We start from the raw sequence: 13,113 nt of genomic DNA, 5'->3' as shown, positions 1-13,113 counted from the left end.
TATGTTGAACTGGACGTCAGCGTTTTTGGTGGAACGCGAAGTCCTCCTCACCCGGTAAAGACAGAAAGATAGCCGCTTGCCTTGGTCTTTCTTGGTTTCTTCGTATTTCCATGGGGTTTTAGGACTTGGGAACGCTGTGTTCATTCTGCTGGGCGTAGGTTTTGATGTCAGACCACTTTTTCGAATGACCGCATATTTCCACAATCGATTTTCCTTGTAACCCGCGGCCCTGGCGCAAGTCTGTGTTCTCTGAGTGTCAGTGGACATGACCGTCAGGCCCGTCCGGTGGCCCTTCCACCTCTTCTGCTGAGCTGTGCACTCCGCCTCTTGCTGTCCCCGAGGCCAGGTCATCCCAGCCCCAGGACCTGGAGCCCAGGCAGGGTCTCTTCAGTTTCATGTCCAGGAGGAGAGTCACAGTGGTAGGTTATCAAATACTGAATGGCTAGACCCTCACGTGGCGGGCTCGTAGGCAGTCCCCAGCGGCAGTGACCATCATGCCAGCTCAGTACCCGTGGGAGGTAATCCCGATGCCCCTGCCTTCCTCGGAGGAAACGCGGGGGAGAGAACCTTCTTGTTCACCGAGACATGCAGGCCCCTTACTGGGCAGGGGGGTGGGGGGAGGCGTCCTCTGCTGGGTTCCTGAGGACACCGCGGAGCTCGGCGCTGGCAGCCTCGTGTTCCTGTCTCAGCGGGTGCTGCTGTGTGGACTGTGGGTGTCTCCGGCGGCGGATCCCAACTTGGAGGAGGAGGAACAAAGTGTGTGAGACCGTGTAAGACTGACCACGCCGTCAGGAGGACAAACACGGGCCTGTTCTCTCAAGGAGACAGGACCCAGTGCAGTGGTGAAGCTTAGTCCTTAAGTTGAGGGACAGCACCTGTGAAGGTAGTTTTGGGGGTCACTGAGGGTACAGGTGAATCTGTACTGGATGGTAGATTTTAAGGGAGTTGTTAATTGCAAATCTTGGGTGTGCTGACAGGTAACAGAATGATGCTTTCTTAGGCTTTGTACGCAGAATTATTAAGAATAAGGAGCCACAACAGGGAAATACACATCAAAACCACAATGAGATCCCACCTCACACCGGTCAGAACGGCTAAAATGAACCAGTCAGGAAACGACAGGTGCTGGCGAGGATGCGGAGGAAGGGGAGCCTCCTCACTGTTGGTGGAACCCAAGCTGGGGCAGCCACTCTGGAGAGCAGCATGGAGGGTCCTCAGAAAGTTGACAATAGAGCTGCCCTACGACCCAGCGATCGCACTACTGGGTATTTACCTCAAAGATGAAGACAGAGTGATCCGAAGGGGCCCCTGCCCCCCCGTGTTCACAGCAGCGACGCCCACAACAGCCAGACTGTGGGAAGAGCCCGGATGTCTGTCGACAGATAAACGGACAGAGAAGACGGGGCTCGTCTACACGACGGAATGTGACTCGGCCGTCAGAAAGGGAGACGTCCTGCCCTTTGCATCGGCGTGGATGGGACTGGGGGGGATTATGCTGAGCGACGTCAGTCAGTCCGAGAAAGACAATTATACGATCTCACTCGCATGTGGGATTTAAGAAGACAGAGTACTGTAGGGGAAGGGAGGGAAAAATAAAACAAGATGAAATCAGAGACAAACCATGAGAGACTCAACCATAGGAAACAAACAGGGCTGCTGGGGAGGAGGTGGGTGGGGGATGGGGTGACTGGGGGATGGGCATTCAGGAGGGCCCGTAATGGGATGAGCACTGGGTGTCGTATGCAGCTGGTGACTCCCTGACCTCTACCTCTGAGACTAATACACTGTGTGTTAATTGAATTTAAACATTGTTTTAAAAATTTTAAAAAAGGAGCCACAACATAAACAGTATACTTTGAAATGGTTCTTTTTTTTTTTGTTCTTTAAATAACTTTCTTCTTATTTATTTACTTATTTGTCAGAGATCACAAGTAGGCAGAGAGGCAGGCAGAGAGAGAGGGGGAAGCAGGCTCCCCGCAGAGCAGAGAGCCCGATGCTGGGCTTGATCCCAGGACCCTGAGATCATGACCTGAGCCGAACGCAAAGGCTTTAACCCACTGAGCCACCCAGGCGCCCCTGAAATGGTTCTTTAGTCAAAAGAAAATTCATACACTTGAATATGTATTAAGTAACATGGCAGAGTCATTAAATGTTGAATCTAGCTCATACAGTGCATATGTGGTTGTTGTGTGAAAATTTTCACAACAAAAGATGAACAACTATATCGCGACCAGAGTCTGGCCAGGATGCCTTAATCTAAGACCAGGATCCCGGGCAGGGGACGGAGCCTCCGGGTGCCCAAAGAAGGGATTTAAGGCAAGGGTCTGACTACTCTGATGGTGCAGGAGCCGTGACGAGCCCGGTCAGGAGCTGCTGGCCCTGGCGCTGCAGGGTTGAGAGATTTGTCCCAGTGTCGCAGGGACAGGGTGCCCCCAGCAGGAACTGGCCACACAGAAGAGACATGTTGGCTTCCAGGGATGCCGTGTGCGGCACCGTTAAAAATAAGCGGCCATGGGGCGCCTGGGTGGCTCAGTGGGTTAAGCCGCTGACTTCGGCTCAGGTCATGATCTCAGGGTCCTGGGATCGAGCCCCGCATCGGGCTCTCTGCTCAGCGGGGAGCCTGCTTCCCTCCTCTCCCTCTGCCTGCCTCTCTGCCTACTTGTGATTCTGTCTGTCTAATAAATAAATAAAATCTTAAAAAAAAAAAATAAGCATCCATCTCCACCCGGCTGTCCACCGAGACCGATTAGGGAGCATGGGATGGTCCTGGCGCAGGGCAGGCAGGTGGGAACGGATCTGCAGGCCCGCGGGCAGCACCACCCACCCCTTCGGTTCTCCTGCCTCATCCACATTTCCTGACCCAGACGGAACGTAGCGCACCTGCCTGACCTGGGGGGCTTGTGGTAGGAAGCCCTGCACCTCTCCGCGGCCCACACAGCCTTGCTGTCCAGGGGAAACCGACCCCCTCTCTGGGACGGGGTCTCCCCTTCATGACCGTGTGCAGCCGACGCGCTGTGGCTTGTCACACCAAGTGGGGGCACTGGGCGCGGGGGAGCCTGCCGCCTCCCCATTCTGTATGGAGTCGCAAGGCCCTCTCCCTCCATCGCCTGGGCCTTGGTTCCTGGCCCTCAGCCAGCACCTTCCAGAAAGATTGGAGACCTCAATCGTCTTGGTTTTAGAAGACTTTGCTCGTTTACTTTCACTGTTGAGCCTGAAAGTACTGAGTATGTACCTAGTGAGTATGTGGGTTACAGACCGATGTCCCTGTCATCCTGCGAGCTGGCCACCCAGCTGCCTCGTGCTGACTGGAGGGTGTCGTACCAGCCAGTACAGTAACCCTGTCTCTGCTGATTCTGGGGACAGTCTCCGCTCGTTGTTCAAAGGGACCGTTGTCATCTGGGGGAAGCAGTCCTCCCTTGGGACAGCAGAGCCCAGCGTCCTAGGTTGGGAAGCAGAAACTGCCTGGGAGTCTTTCGGCATGAATGACGGCGACGGGCTGAGCCTGTCTTGCCCACAGGCTCCAGGCTGACCGTCCCGGCTGTGGGAGGAATGACTCCAGGAGAGCAGGTGGGCCTTTCCACCGACTGCTACCCCGGGGATGGAAGCTCCTAGTGAGTCGGGTGCCACACTTGCTGTGAGAAGCCGTGATGGTGAGTGAGAATTTGGGACGTCCACAGCTGAGCTTTGGGCAGGAAAAGCAAATCTGTGCCCAACACAGAAGTGGACGGAGGCTCGGGGACAACCGACCAGGAGAAATTTCATGAAGTTTATTTCAAATAGTCTTGTGTCCCTTCCATTTTCAGCGCATTTCCTGCGCACTGGAGTGTCCCGAGGCCGGTCAGTTCTGACCCTACCTGGAGCTGGCACGACAGCCCCACAGACTGCCCCACCCCAACGTGAGCCGTGTGTAGGGCCCCCGGGCCACCCACACTGCTGCCTGGCCAGCTCCGGACACGGGTGACCCACGGCCTCTCGCCTCAGGTCTGCTGCGGGGAAGGGCTGGGCGTTGCTGTCCTCCGTTTGGTACGAAAGCCACAGCTCAGAGGCAGCAAGCAGAAGCCGTGCACAGAGCTGACTGTCCCTGTGGGCGTGTCCCCCCAGTCCCCGCCGCCCTGCTTAGCACGGCCGGGGGTGCCCTGGCCCAGAAGACCCCAAGCCTTGCTCAGGGTTTTATCGTGGCTTCTGGATGCAGTCGCGAGATGCAGATGCTAGCCGCATGATGGAAGTCAGTCTCCAGCTCCCCGCCCCGAAGCTCTCTAGGGACCCCACCGCGAGTCCACTCAGCGAGAAGCTCCGGTATGGCAAGGGGGGCTCGGTGTTCAGAACATGAGGACACTCCTCTCAGGAACGTCCAGGGGTTTTAGGAACCGGGAACCAATGGCAAAGACCTTGTGGTTTCAGCACAGCTCCCACACCTAGCACTGCCGGCGACAAGGGTCCCGCTGTCCCCGCCTGCCCTGTGAGCCCTGTGGGCTGAGTGTTCCCTGTGGGGCCAGGTGTTGGGCTGGTGCTTCTCCGATGGGAACGGAGTTACCAGCAGAAGACAGAGCTCTGCGTGAGGACCCTGGCGGTCTGCACTGCCCACACCGTGGATCAGTGGCCGGTGTCCTGCTTTGGGGGAGCGCATGGCTGGGGCCGCGGGTCATCAGTCCTGGTCTCCAGGGAGGCTCGTGGCCTGTGGCTTCCTCAGTGCACAGACAGGAGCCACACATCCAGATAGGTCCGTGATCCAAATCCAGACGGGCGTCCCCCGTTGTAGGCGGTGCAAGGTGCAGCTACTGGCCTCTGACATTGGAAGGGACAGTGTGCTACCCCGCAGACAGCTCACCTCCCGGAAACTGCTGGAGTGACAGCCCCAGCTGCCCACGGGGCCTTCCCCACGGCTGACACATACCCTGTTGCTTTCTGTCCCCCAAGACCTGTTGCTGTGATATTTTCATGCACTAGACCCAAGTGCTATGGTGTCCAAACCATCCAAGACCCAAAATAAGACTGTGATGGGCGCCGCTGCCTCTGTCCCCGGAAACGGAACTGTCTTTTATGACTGGTGTTGAGGAAAACCCGAAAAGGCGCCCGACTTCAATCCTTTCTTCAGGGGCTGTAGCTTCTGGACCCTCATCGAGGGTTTGATCCCAGAAGAGAGCAGCCCTGCTCCGGGTGGAGACGGCCTGAGCAAGTCCCGGAATGGGGCAAACAGCACCCCCGAGGGCTGGACCCCGTGTCGTCTTCGCTCCGGCTGCTGTGAGCAAAGCCATACTCTGGGTGGGTTACAGACCACGACGAAATCTGTTGCTCACGGTCGTGGAGGTGGGAGGTCCAGGGTGACCGTGCGGCCGCGCTGCGGGGGGCACACTGCCCACTGGGGCTTCCCGGGGTGGACGGCAGAGGGCCCACGAGCTCTCGCGACGCGTCAGGCTCTGAGCCACCCATAGAGGCTTCGCCCTCATGACCCCCGGAACCCGGGGCCTCCCACAGCTCCCCCTGCCATAGCGTTAGCAGGTGCGCAGCTGGGCCTACACACATCCCACCAAAGCGGGTGGTGCCGAGTCTCCCAGGCCCCCGCCTCCCAGGGGGGCCAATGGGCTCCTGGGGAGCTCGCTCTGGCCAGCTGGCGGCCCCGGAGATCACAGGCCTGCTCCGCGGACGGGTCTACGGAGCGCGCTGGCAGCAGCACAGGGGCACGCTGGCCGCCCTACACGCCGGCTCGGGGGTGGGTGTGGGATTTCCATTTGCTTCTGCCACTCCTCAGGCCCGAGTTGCCAGGAGCAGAGGCCAGTGCTGAGACTGATGCGGTGGCCAGCTTCCTCCGTTACAGAGGAGGCGGTGATCTGTCATCCTGGGACTCGACCTGGACTGCAGGTGTGAGTGTGGCCTCCCGTCTGTGGCGTCTGTGAACTTGCAGACCGCCCCCCCCACCCCCAGCTGCAGCTCGGACAGCCGCCTCCGAGCCCCTGGCTGTTCCATGATGAGTGTGCACGGTGAGCTCACGGTCCCAGAAGTCAGGGGTCTCCCCGTTGTTGGGGGCGGTCCCGGACAGGAGGTGACTGCCAGCTGGCCTGCGAGCCGGACCAGGCAATCAACCCGAGGCTCCTCACTCCCTCCCCGTCCTTGGAATGTGTGCTCTCCCTCCCTGTTCCCACTGCGGGAGCTGTTCCAAGCACAGAGCCTTGTGGAGTCCGTCTGGATTGAGTACATGACTGAATCCAGTTAAGGCCTCTATCTAAACCTTTAACTGGTAGGTGGGTGTGGAGATCTACCTGTCTTATGGCTGCCCAAGACAGGCCTCCCAAATCAGCTCCCTACCACCTAATAGTTTGGAGTGGTCAGCCTCACCTTTTGCCTCCTTCTCTTCTGGGTATCCGCGCACACGGGCCTGTGTGTGAACGGACACCTGTGTCCCAGCGGCTGGAGACAGCCGCCTTGAGTGAAGAGGACTGAAGCAGCAGCTTGGGAGCTCGTCTTGCAGCCTGGAGGGACTGTCTCAAAGTGGTGTGTCCCTTAAACCAGCAGCCTCCCTGCCGCTGCCTCCCTTCCCGCCACGCTGCAGGAATCCATGAATCAAGAGGCAGACCCCTTCGTTACGTCTGCAAGTTGAACTCCTTAGGTTTCTTTTTCTTCCAATGCATTTTTATGTTTGTACTTTGTCTGAATTGAAAAAATTTCTAAGTCATCTCTGTTTCCCACGCGGCACTTGGACTCACGACCCTGAGACGGAGGGTTGCGAGCACCACTGATGCGGCCAGCGGGTGCTCCTGCTTTTTAGTTTTTTGATGGAATAAGATGTTCTTTACTTGTGCTTTTATTTCTAATGCATTCTTATTAAAACTTTTCATTTTACTTTTTAATTTTTTTCTTTTTATTTGTTTTTACTTTCTTTATTAGGTAGGCTTCATGCCCCACGTGGGGGTTGAACTCGTGACCCCAGGGTCAAGTCACAGACTCCACTGATGGAGCCAGCCAGGGGCCCCCATGTTTTCCTCTTTCCCTGAAGTACGGTCGACACGCGATGTGACACCAGCTTCGGGCGCAGAGTGCAGTGATCCAACAAGTTCGTACGGGGTCACGCGGGCAGTGTCGTCACCACGTGCCATCACATGCACTCGTAGGTGTGACCGCCTCCCCGTGCTGCTGTTTTCATGCCCGTGACCCCCCTCGTCAGCGGCAGCCTGTGCCGCTTCGCCCCCCCCGACCCCCACCTCCCCGCTGGCAGCCACCAGTTCTTTGTGTTCATGGGCCGACTCCTCTCCGTCGTTCAGTTTGTTTCCAGACCCCGCGTGTCAGTGAGAGCCGATGGTGTTGTCCCCTCCTGTCTGACTGGGCTGCTTAGCATTAAGCGCTGGAGCTCCAGCCACACTGTCGCGGGGGGCGGGTTCCATTCTTTGTCAACGGCGGAGAACAACCCCACCGTGTACGCTTACCGCGAGGGACCCTTGGCCGCCTCCGTGTCTTGGCTGCCGTAGACACGCCCACGGAGGGGGATCTTCTCAAGTGAGTGTGTTAACTCTTTGTTTCCTAGTCACGGTGACGCAGCAGCAAGACACACCCACATGGGGCACCTGGGCTCCACGGGTTCTTCCCCATCGAGTCATGAATGCAAGAGCAGCCCTACCCTCTCCACCGCCAAGACGCTGACTCCTTCTGATCCGCAGTTTCCAGCCCTCCGTCATTTGCAGGCCAGTGAATAATTGATCTGTTCCTGGTGAGTGTCCTTTTGGGGGACCAGGACCTCTAACCCTGCGGTCTGCACTTGGGAAGACGGGAAGCATAGAGTTCCCCAGGGAACCGCTGGGGCTATGGGACGTGGGACCCGTCCTGTTTCCAGCCCTTGGATTTCCGCTCACGTCTCCCTCCCACGGGGAGCACGGTGCGTAAAGGTCTGGAAGGCGCCCTGTCTTTGCAGAATATCAGTCCGGCTCTGACGCTTTGGCCGTGCCTCTGGCTGGCTGTCCCAGGGCTCTGCCAGGCAGCAGGTCCCGTGCTCCCTGCCCGTGTGCCGCGCAGTGCGCAGTCCTGCACCTCCTTTGCGGTGAGTGAGTCCTGCCTCATGACGCCCCGCGCGGGTCCTGTGCCCTTACATCCATAAGCCCTTGCTGCCGGTATTTGTGGGCACGAAGGCCAGACTGACACAGAGAACGTGAGTCTGCTGCTGTGGGAAGGAGCGGCTCTTCCCGGACGAAGTTGCCTGATGGCCCTTCTCGAGGTCAGGAGCCCCACGGGAGCTCAGCACTGGTCCTTTGTGGGCAGGCTGGACATTCAGCAGCAGCGACTGACTAGCTCAGCTTTGGTCAGAGAACCCACACCGCTGGGCCCAGGACCAGTGTCCGCTGTCACCCTTGTCCTCGTGCCCGTCGTGCCAGGACTCAGGTTGCCGGTGAGAAGTGCTGCCCGACATGGCGGACGCGCTCTGTCCACCTGTCTGTCTCGTCCTTCTTTCAGGGATGCCCTCTGGGCGTTCACATCTTATACAGAGACCACCCCGCGCGGTGCCTCTTCCAAATCTGCCCTCAGGCTTCTATCACAGACCGCTTTGTCCCACGCCGCTCCTTATTTTCACGCCAGCCCCGACCAGTCCCCAACACTGCCCGTGAGTCATGTATATTCTCATCTTGGTTTGCTTGTTACATTAAAAAAAAAAAAAAAAGGTGAATGACTAGGAGCTTTGCCTTATGGGAGGGTACAGCGTCCCACACTGTCCTCCCAACTGTCCTACAGGCTGTCCATTTTCATTTTGAACTCACAAGCCAGCCCATTTAGGAACCAAGCTCAAGATGTTTACGCCTTTGTCCGTTGGTCATAAAGGTCCCGTGGACGTGATGGGCGTGGAATGCCAGAGCAGCTCTCGAAGAACAGCAGCGGATGCTGTATGGTTTGGGCTCCCTTGGACCTCTGGACATTCTCCTGCTGAATCATGATGTGCTGCTTAGGATGGGTTACTGCTGGGCCCAGGCGACTTCGTGACTTCCTAAGTTCGACAGCCCGTCTCAACGGGCAACTTCGGCTGTGTGGTGACTTGAGTGTCCCAAGGTTGGGTGTTCCTTCTCTATCTGAGCTGAGCAGCAAACCAGGATAGGATATTTTTTTGCCCCAAAAGACATATAAATTCTCTGCTCCAAGTAGTATGGCATGAACTCAGAGCCCTGAATTGTGAATCTTCTCGTGGGACATGCCAGAAACCCCACGTTGTGTTGTTGCCCACCACCAATAACCACCAGTACCACCTGCTAGACACCTGCTATGGCCTCCCTCCATTACTGCCCCCTTACTGGGCACGCTAACAGGACACCAGGATGATGATCCAAGTATGTGGGCATCAGAGTTCTGGGTTCTTCTCAGAGCTCACAGTTCTCCAGCTCACTCGGTATTTGAGTCAGAGCTGGGTTCCAGGTGTGGCACATGCTGCTTCCGGAACTGGAAGCAGTCCAGCAACATCTGGCTTTCTAATTGTTGAAGGCGCCAGGTGCAGGAATTGCCTTTTACTTTCAAAAGGCTGTCCTGTGGGACACCGCTGACCACTGGGTCCCCAAAACTGGGACGGCGCTGCAGGACCCTGATCTTCACAGGGTTTCTTTTCTTTTCTTTTCTTTTCTTTTTAAAGATTTTATTTACTTATTTGTCAGGGACAGAGGGAGAGAGAGCGAGCGAGCACAGGCAGACAGAGAGGCAGGCAGAGGCAGAGGGAGAAGCAGGTTCCCTGCCAAGCAAGGAGCCCGATGTGGGACGCGATCCCAGGACACTGGGATCATGACCTGAGCCGAAGGCAGCCGCTTAACCAACTGAGCCACCCAGGCGTCCCTTCACAGGGTTTCTTACTCCCTCCGGAGTAGCTGCGTCTTACCAAGGTCTCCAGCTCATCTGGCTGGTGAACATGTTGCTCTTGATGGAGTGGGATGATGCAGTTGTCAACATGGCCTTCGGGCAAAACTCTGTATTTGGTCCACGTGTCCCACAACCTGGGGGCCAGCATCAGCCGCCAGACGAGCCACTAAATGTGTGGTCATTTGTTACGTGGCTCTAGTTACCCCATCACACCCACAGCACCCCTTCAGCAAGTTCATACCCGGTTTGTGCAGGTCTTAAAACCCGTATCTTCGAAGATTGCTTGTAAGCCAGTAAATTCTTTGAGGCAATTTTATTTTTTTAACTTATTTAAATTCAGTTAATTCACATGGAGTGTATTACTGGTTTCAGAGGTAGAGGTCAATGATTCATCAGTTGCATTTAACACCCAGGGCTCATCACATCGCCTGCCCTCCTTAATGCCCATCTCCCAGTCACCCCATCCCCCCCCCCCTCCCCTCCAGACACCCTCGGTTCGTTTCCTGGAGTTAAGAGTCTCTTATTGTCTCCTCTTTGATTTTGTCTTGTTTTATTTTTCTCTCCCTTCCTCTGTGTTCATCTGCTTTGTTTCTTAAATTCCAAATATCAAAGAGATCACATAATTGTCTTTCTCTGACTAACTTGTTTCACTCAGAATAATACCCTCCAGTCCCTCCAGTTCCATCCACGCCGATGCAAAGGGCAGGATGTCTCCCTTTCCGATGGCCGAGTCACATTCCGTTGTGTAGACGAGCCCCGTCTTCTCTTCCGGGCTCTTCCCGCAGTCTGGCTGTCGTGGGCGTCGTTGCTGTGAACACGGTGGGGCAGGGGGCCCTTCGGATCACTACGTTTGTCTTCTGCCCAATTTTGTATTGACGTTGCAGCTCCTTTCCGATTTCTGCAAGGGTCATGCTGATGAGTTAAAGGTATTGGGGACCAGCACTCATTAAACACACTCATAATCCAGGCCCACACAAATTTTCCCAGTTCCTGGAAGTACATGTTGGCTGGTCTTCCAGCTTGTTTTGGGTTGAGTGGTATCTCCACCCCCTCTCAGAAGAGGATGTTGAAGTACTCTACCCACTCTAGCCCTGAGTAACTGGGTCTTGGCAGAGGATCTAGTTCAGAGGAATTCCTCCGGGTAGGCTCTAATTCCCTATCACTGGTGTCCCCCTAAGTAGGGGAAATTCGGACACAGAAACAGACACGCGTGGAGGGGAAAAGGCATGTGAACATGATGGCGCAGATGGGTGTCGTGTGCCCACAAGCCGGGGAAACTGAACGCTGCCAGCGAACCACAAGCTGGGAGAGAGGAGTGAGACCCTCAGCTCTCAGAAGGACCCACACATGCTGTCCTTTTTTTCTTTAAACTTATTTTTTTTTTAGCAATCTCTACCCCCAACGTGGGGCTCTAGCTCGTGACCCCTAGATGGAGAATCCCATGCTCTTCTGACTGAGCCAGCCAGGTACCCCATGCTATCTTGTTCTGACTTCTGGCCTCTAGAGACAAACACCCTGTTTGTGCTACAGTCCTTTTGAGGGGGAGGGGACTAGAGTTCCCCTTCTTTCTCATGCTTCCAACTAAATTATGCCCCCAAAATAACTGTGATTATAGGCGTAGTGTCCAGCAGGTGGGGGAGGGAGTGCTTGCTACATAGGGAGAGGTAAGGCACATGGGTAGGCTGGGGAGTCCAAACGTTTGATGGTATCTAGCCAGATATCAAATACCTCCCACCCCGGTCATGGCCCCAGCTTTTCCCAGCCAGGGCCCCACACTTGGCCTAACAGAACTGCCTTGGTCGGGTGTTCACCATCTTTGAGGTAGGTATTAGTCTCTGGGCCTGGCCCTTGTCTTTATCATCTCAGTGTGGGAGACGGTTTCTTTATATGCAGCCAAAGAGGCCATCATCCACTGCTAGCCATCAGCCATCCATTGTTTTTTTCTTTTAGATTTTCATTTACTTTTTAAGATTTTTATTTATTTTGTTGACAGAGAGAGAATAAGCATGGGGAGCAGCAGGGGGAGAGAGAGGGAAGCAGACTCCCCACGGAGCAGGGAGCCCCATGCAGGGTTCGATCCCAGGACCCTGGCATCATGACTTGAAACGAAGACTGACTGAGTCACTAGGCCCCCGTTTTTCTTTTTATTTATTTAATTTTTTAAAGTTGGCTTCATGCCCAGCGTGGCGCCCAGTGCAGGCCTTTTAGGACTCTGAGACTGAGGGCGGAGCTGAGGTCCAGAGTCGGGCACTCAACGGCGGCGGCGGAGCCACCCACGCGCCCCCGTCGTTCTCAAGAGCATCGGCAGTGCCCCAAGCGGCCACCGGGCCCCACACCCTCCCGGACAGCTGCCGTCGCGCACACAAGGCTCAGCGTGTCCCCACTAGTGTCCTCCGCTGCGTTCGCGGGTCCCTCCTGCTGCACAGCCGGCGAGACGCCGCAGCCCCGCACGGGCCGGAACGCCGCACCCGGCCCTGCCCGCCCGCAGCGGCTCCCGGGAGCGAGCGCCGCCGCCGGCTTCTTCCTGCGCGGAGGCCGCGTTCGGGCTCCAGACCCGGGAGCGGGAGGGGGAGGGAGCGGAGGGACCCCGCGGAGCTCCGGCCGGTCTGGCCCATCGCGGGGCCGGTGCGGCTCCTCAGCGGGGCGCGGGCTCGGGTCCACTCGGGTCCGTCCTCCTCCGGGCGTCCCTCGGGCCCAGCTGCGGCGGCTCCAGGACGGGCGCGGCCTCTGCACCGCCCCGCGTCGGGGGCCCCGGCGGACACACGCCCCTCCCGCGCCCGCGGGGCTCCCGGGGTCACCGCGTGGTCCACAGCGCCGCTTCTGCCGCGCTTGGAGAAGGAAACGCGCGAACACGCACGCAAGTCCGGGGCCCCGCGCGTCCCCGCCGGCGCCGCAGCCGTGGTCCGGGGCGCAGAGGGGCTCCGGGAGGGGCCGGGCCCGGCGGAGAGCGGCGGCTCACCCTCGAGCGCCCGGCTGCGGCGCCCCCCGCGCACCCCACACCCCAGCCTCGGCGGCGGGCAGTGCCCAGCCCAGCTGCACAGCATCCGGGGCCCCGCTGACCCGCCCGCCTCTCCCAACGGGGCTCGCGAGGCTCTCGCCGCAACCTCGGCGGGGATCGGAGCCCTAGGCGCTGCTGGGCGGGCCGGTGGCTGCAAGCCCCGCCCACGCCGGGCTGCGCACGCGCGCTCTCCCTCCCGCCCTGCCCGCCGCGCACGCGCATTTCGTGCAGGGCCCGCCGGGAGGTCGGGCGCGCGGACTGGCGGCCCCGCGCTCGCGCTCGTGCTCGCGCCCGCTTCC

This window comes from Lontra canadensis, unplaced genomic scaffold (genome assembly GCF_010015895.1).
Source record: "Lontra canadensis isolate GAN:19392208 unplaced genomic scaffold, GSC_riverotter_1.0 scaffold29, whole genome shotgun sequence".
Taxonomy (NCBI): Eukaryota; Metazoa; Chordata; class Mammalia; order Carnivora; family Mustelidae; genus Lontra; species Lontra canadensis.
This window is presented reverse-complemented; position numbering follows the sequence as displayed.